Source organism: Nannospalax galili, unplaced genomic scaffold, assembly GCF_000622305.1.
Source record: "Nannospalax galili isolate Female #2095 unplaced genomic scaffold, S.galili_v1.0 scaffold2736, whole genome shotgun sequence".
Classification (NCBI taxonomy): Eukaryota; Metazoa; Chordata; class Mammalia; order Rodentia; family Spalacidae; genus Nannospalax; species Nannospalax galili.
The window spans coordinates 272,322-279,076 of NW_008338401.1; the positions used below are offsets into that span (position 1 = coordinate 272,322).

A 6,755-nucleotide genomic window follows, 5' to 3' on the forward strand; every position below is an offset into this window, starting at 1 on the left:
CATGCAAACTCCTATAAATTATTAACACATTCAGTAAAGTGGCAGGTTACAAAATTAACCTACAAAAGTCTATAGCCAGATCAAGCACGTTTTGTTTGTTTAAACATAATTTCTTTCATTATAATTTTATCACCAATAAAATAAAAAATTAACCCTGCCTCATACTGGGGACTATTGAGTACTGTGAAGTTGCTCTCCTCATACTGTCACTTAGTAAACAGAAGAGTAGGCATTATTTTTTTTTATTAAGGTATGGTCATGTTTTAAAATTATTAATTAAAAGTAAAATATCAATACATTGAAAATATGCAACATATAATACAAAACACTTTCCCTTGGACATTCTCAATTTTATATGATTAAATTAACTCATTAGAATTTTCAATATACTTCAGATTTTTACAGAAAATTCAAAAGGTGGCCAGGATTTTCAAGTGCATTCTAAATTACAATTTATCACTTCACTTATTGGTAGACAGAACAGACTATTCTTCCCTCTTCATTCCACGCAGGAGGCAGATGTGACAAATAAATTTCAATCTGTTTTTGCATAAGTTATCAGAATACTTTCAATATGAATAAAAGCTGGCAACCCTAATACAAACTATTTCTTTTCTATACTACAAGTGACATGCTTTCCTTCATCATTCTGACAGAATGGAGGACTTGTAAATAGTCCAAAATTTATCTCTACCTCAATTCTTTTAATCTCCACTACTCCTTTGAAAAAACGTTGATGAACCTTGTATCGGTGCAAATATAATTAACTGAGATAAGTTTGCATAAGGATATAAAAACTTGATGATATGATTATACACTTCTTTGAAGTCATTTTTCTCATATCACAGATTCATATATATAGAGCTTTCAGAAATCATGCAAAACCAGACTTCTGTAACTGAATTCATACTCTTGGGACTTTCACAGAATCCAAAGGTTCAGAAAACATTATTTGTAGTATTATTGTTTGTCTACCTTACAACTATGGAGTCAACATGGTGATCGTGATGACCATGGTCTGCAGCCCTGCACTGCTGACCTCCCCATGTACTTTTTCTTCACATTCCTCTCCTTCCTGGATGCATGCATTTCCTCTGCCACCACACCAAAGATATTTTTGAACATGTTTTATGAGAAGAAGACTGTCTTCTTTAAATGCTGCATGATACAGGTCTTTGATGTCCACTTCTTTGGTGCAGTGGAGGTGATTGTCCTGACAGCCATGGCCTATGACCGCTACGTGGCCATTTGCAAGCCCCTGCACTACTCTTCCATCATGAACTGGAGACTCTGTGGCACTCTAATAGGGATAACCTGGGCAGGAAGTTTCTTGCACACTATCATTCAAATTATCTTCACTTTGCAGCTGCCCTTCTGTGGACCCAATGACATTGATCATTTCATGTGTGACTTGTTCCCATTGCTGGAGCTTGCCTGCACTGACACACCCATCTATGGCCTCTTGGTGTTTGCCAACAGCAGGTATATCTGCATCATCATCTTCTCCTTGTTGCTTGTCTCCTATGGTGTCGTCTTATTTATAGTTCAGAAGGCCGATGGAATGTTCTCTCCACCTGTGGATCGCACATTGCTGTTGTAGTTTTGTTCTTTGTTCCATGCATATTTATATATGTACGACCTACATCTGCAACTTCTTTTGAGAAAAAGGTGGCTATATTTTATTCCATGGTGACACCGTTGATTAATCCTATGATTTATACTTTCAGGAATAAAGAAATAAAATATGCCATTTGGAAAATGTGGAAGAGATTCAAGGTATTCTCTGATAATATTTAAAATATTACCCTTAGAAAAAAAGTTTTGGAGACAAGGTCTCACTATTTACCTCTGGTTGGCTGGGAGCTATGTGTAAACCAGGTTGGTCTGAAGCAGACAGAAATCTGCTTTTCTTTGCCTTCCAAATGCTGGAATTAAAGGTGTTCATCACTATGCCTCACTACTCATACGAAATTTAATGTACAGACTATTGGAGTTAATGTTTACTTTCACAAGTACTTTATGATTTGCTGACTATACTGAAAAAATGGTATCTTTTAAAAGATAAAACATCAATGTTGGGCTGTGCAAAGTTTATATCTTTATCTTGAAATAACATTTGCATCATGAGTTGATCTATTGTCACATGAAATTTAATGAGTTCAGTTTTGTGCTCTCCTAATGTTAATAAAATGTTGGAAGAGATTTAAACTTGCCATTCACAGTAAACTTTATTAAACCTGAACAAAAACAAATATGTATAAGACATTATAAGAATAATTAATTGAAAATATTCCATGCATGTAAAAGGAAGTTGTTATGTGGCACTGTAAAATATTAGATGCAATAAAGAGAAATGATAGAGCATATGGAGCACTTGAACTCCAAGTGTCTAGTAAACAATCAATTATTTCTTGAATATATGTACAGATGAAATATAATCAGATCAGCTTCCTTGTGGATGGATGGGTTTCTGTAAAGTCATGTGACCACCTCCTTCCAATCAGAAATGAGAGTAGAACACTCACTTGAATGTCTTATTTATTATGATCTAAGGCAGGTCTTAGGCATCACTTTGCTGCTGCAGCAGATCTGCAATGTGGATTCAGTGTGCAGAATCTTCCTAATCCTCCAGAGGCAATAGAGTTTAGTGAATCCACAGTTAAAATCAATGTTCAATCAAGTTTTGCATTTCCATTTTTGGTTGTCTTGACATTTTATTTAAAATATTTAATCATACAAATATATTTTCTAAATTTTTCTAAATATCAATATAGATATCTAAATCTACTAACATATTTAAGACTCTTTACCAATACAACCAATAATTGTCTTAAATGATATGTTTTGTTTATTGTGCTACAAATTTGTTAAATTGTGAATAGTATTTACTTCTTTTGACCTTAAATGTAACCAGAATGGAATGAATCAGAAGAATTTGCAAAAAGGAAAAGAGAAAGTTGAAGTTCATGCAGAACTAATGGCTGTCAGCCTAAATTTCAGGCAAAATGAACTGAATGCGAAAGTCAGGTTGTAATAAAATTTCAAAGTGTGCTGAATTTAAGGAATAGCAAGAAATTGCAGTAGTTTTAAGAAAAGGGGAATCCAAACCTAAGCAGAAGAGAATCTAATGAGAAATATGATGAGTTTTGGCACAAAAATAATTTAATATACTTGACTTTATGTGTCCAAGTGAAAATAATTATATTCAAGCATTTATCAATAGAGAACATTGAACTTTATTATACTTCATCACTATTTTTTTTATTGTGTGACAATTTCACACATTTTTATAATGAATTTCAGTCATTTTCACACTGTAGTCCCCTCTCTTATCTCCTTTTTTTCCAGCTGAGAACCTTCTTCCCAACAAAACTCCTTCTAATTTAATGTCCTTCTGTCTGTGACACCAAATAAAAAGAAATTTCCTCCCCAAACAAGCATTAAGTGTCAACAGTCACTCAGGGAGGAGTGGAGTCTAATGACCTCACTCCCCAATCCATATTCATTTGTCCACAGTTCCACTCTTGTGCAGGCCTTGTTCTTTAACAAATGATACAGTGAATTCATTATATAAGGACCATATTGCATCCAGAAGACCTCTTTTTTCACACATTCCCTTGTTCTATGACTCTTGCATTGTATCCACCCCTTTTCTATGATATTCTGTGAGTCTTACAGATGGTGATAAAGCCTTTTCAATTTAACATCAAGGACTCTACCCACACTGTTCTCAGCACTTTGGCCAGTTAGAAACTTCTGCTTCAAATTCAGCTTGGTTCATGAAATACAGAACCATAGGCATATCACTGAATGGACAGTATAATTAGATATTATATATGCAAATATATATATATGCATGTATATGTAACAATAATAATCGGGGTAGGGGCCAGGAAACTGAGGGAGTTTGAGGTGTATGGGAAGAGTTGAAGGAGACCTGGGAGGGATGGAAATTGTGCAAAGACTATACTAATATATGATTCTCACAAAAAATTTAAAAGTGGTATCACACCTGTGCTGGGTAACTTTAGTGTCAACTTGACACACCTGGGATGAGGGAGTCTAATTAGGGAATTGCCTTCATTGCACTGGCCATTGTTGAGTGATGTGGGAGAGCCCTACCCAATGTGGATGGTGCCACCCCTGGGAAGGTGGGCCTGTGTTGCATAAAAAAGCAGGCTGAGGGGCTGGAGAGATGGCTCAGCTGTTCAGGACACTGATTGTTCTTGCAGAAGACACAGGTTCGAATCCCAGAACCCAAATGACAGCTAACAACTGTCTGTAACTCCAGTTCCTGAGGGTCTGATAGCCTCTTCTGTTCTCCATGGGCATTGTATGATATGGGTGCACTTACCTATATGCAGACAATACACACATATACATAAAATAAAAATAATAAATAAAATATTTTTAAAAAGAAAGCAGGCTGAGCAGGGTCCAGAGGAGCAAGCCAGTAAGTGTTCCTCCATGGCCTGTGCTTCAGCTCCTGCCTCCAGGTTCTTGCCCTGAGTTCCTACTTTGGGCTGCCTAATGAACTGTGACCTAGGAGATGTAAGTAAAATGTAAGTAAGATGTAAGGTGTAAGATGTAAGGAGATGGTCAGAGAGTTTTGTCACAGCAATGAAGAAACAAACTAGGACAACACCTCAGACATTACATGAATTAGACTAGACAAAAAAGAAAAAGATACTTCTCTGACAAAAGTTGGCTGCAGCACTAATCTATAAGTATAAGTAGGATTACTTAGAAGGCAGTTTGAAAGCAAACTCATTTAGTACAACAGTAGTAGTCATTTCCCCTCTAGGGCCTGTGACATCTGTAGCTAAACTTAATTAAAGTTACAGGACAAGACATGAGTTCACTTCTCTGAAGTCTTCCTTAAATCCAATTGGAAAACAATTAACTACCCCAATAACAGTAATGCCAATATTGCAATGGAGTGTTTGTCTTGCCTAGAGGGTAATTATTACAGCCCACAGGATTCACAGTGATATAAGACTGTTGATGATGTTTTTCTCTTTACTCATTATTTTTTTTTGTTAGATACATGTTGTCAAATAAAATCTTCAGGAAATTTATTATTTTCCGTTCATAAATCAATAGTCCTAACAGTCCAAAGATACTTCATTGGCAAAATGTTAGGTTTTCTCTCTTTACTTTTTCATGTATTATCAAAATAAATGATGATGAAGTAGATACATGATATAAATGCATCCATGTCATGTAGTGCCCACAGAGGTGAGAAGACTGCCTCAGATTCCCCTGGAACTGGAGATACAGATAGTTATTAGACATCACACGGGTGCTAGGACTGCATTCCAGGTCCTCTGCAAGGGTAGCCTCTTCAAGAGCAGTCAGTGTTCTTAACCACTGAGTCATCTCTCCAGCCCCTGTGGTGGTGTTCTTATTTTAAATTTTTGTTGATCTTTTGTACATTTCATAAAACCATTCTTAACCAAACTTAGAACCTGTCCCTCATCCTTGGTGGTGTTCCTTTAACGTACACAGATAACAGAGAATTAAGAAAAGCAGGACAAAAGAAAAATTAAAAGATTCTAAAATAATTTGAACTGAGAGTCAGGGATAACAAAAAAAAAGGCATCAGAGTGCTAAGAGCTATTGGACAAATATCAGATTTTGCAGTGTGATCTACATCAGGGTATTCTTTGTTAGGATGCACATCTATACTTTCAATTAAAAGAATATTACTTTATCTTAATTCTATAAAGTTTGAAATTAATGATTTGTTTGAACATTGCTATTTTCATGACAGTGGGATTGACCATGGGTCTATGGCAATACTTTAAGAAGAGCCAATCTAGAGTAGACATTACAAGCCCTGGGAATGTCACACACAGGGAAGAGGTTTCAGCAAGCAGCTGAAGCTGTAACTAATAAGAGATCTGTTCCATCTGAGTCAGAAGCCTGGAAGGAGACTGAAGTTGTAAGAGATGAATCACAGCAAGAAATGTATGAGCCTGGGGTCTTGAGTACTAGCCTCTTATCTCGAAAATAAATTGGATAAAAGAGAAAGAGAGATGAAAGTGTTAACCTGTCATTTTTAATGTCTACAGATCCAAAAGGGGATGAGAGCCCAGATTAGATACATCCAGATAGGCTCATCCTGGGACCCCAAAACCTGGAATGCATGGGAGAAGGTAGGAGGTGATGAGGAAGGGAGCTACCTAGAAATAGATGAAGATGTCTGTACGCTTCAACTTTTAATACAAAGGAAGGGAAAATCCATGGCTCAGCATGCTAATGGAGGCCTTCACTATGATCTGGTGCAAGACACTATTGTAATCAGAGAATGCTCCATGCTGGAGCTGTTGGAACTAGGGAATCTCCTCATCACTTCAATTGTAAGGCTGTGGGATTTGGGAGAAGACGGAGTTAGCTGAAGTACTGCACAAGCAGAGAAGCTGAGCAGCATATCCAACCATCCTTAATTGAAACACAAGCTGCATAACCTGAGGCAGTACAAAGGTCACAAGTCCCTGATGGAGTAGATCCTGTGGACCATTAGAGGTACTTGGTCATCACCAATGGAAGTCCCCATGAATATAGGGGGTTGCAAGACAATACAGGAAGGACCAGTAATACTGGGTAAGTAGAAATGAGGAAAGTATTATATCATGTTCAGTTCACTGGGCCAGGTAGGACTGGATTCACCAGAGACTTAAAGAAAAATGATTCAGAAGGGACCTCAAGATTGATATGGGACATTAATGGCTTTATTGAATCCCTTATTGGAG

General features: G+C 36.8%; 1 pseudogene; it reads left to right on the forward strand.

Annotated features, from left to right (window-relative positions):
* Positions 1–876: 876 nt before the first annotated feature.
* Positions 877–1,797, forward strand: LOC103734247 (annotated as a pseudogene).
* The last annotated feature ends 4,958 nt before the right edge of the window (positions 1,798–6,755 follow it).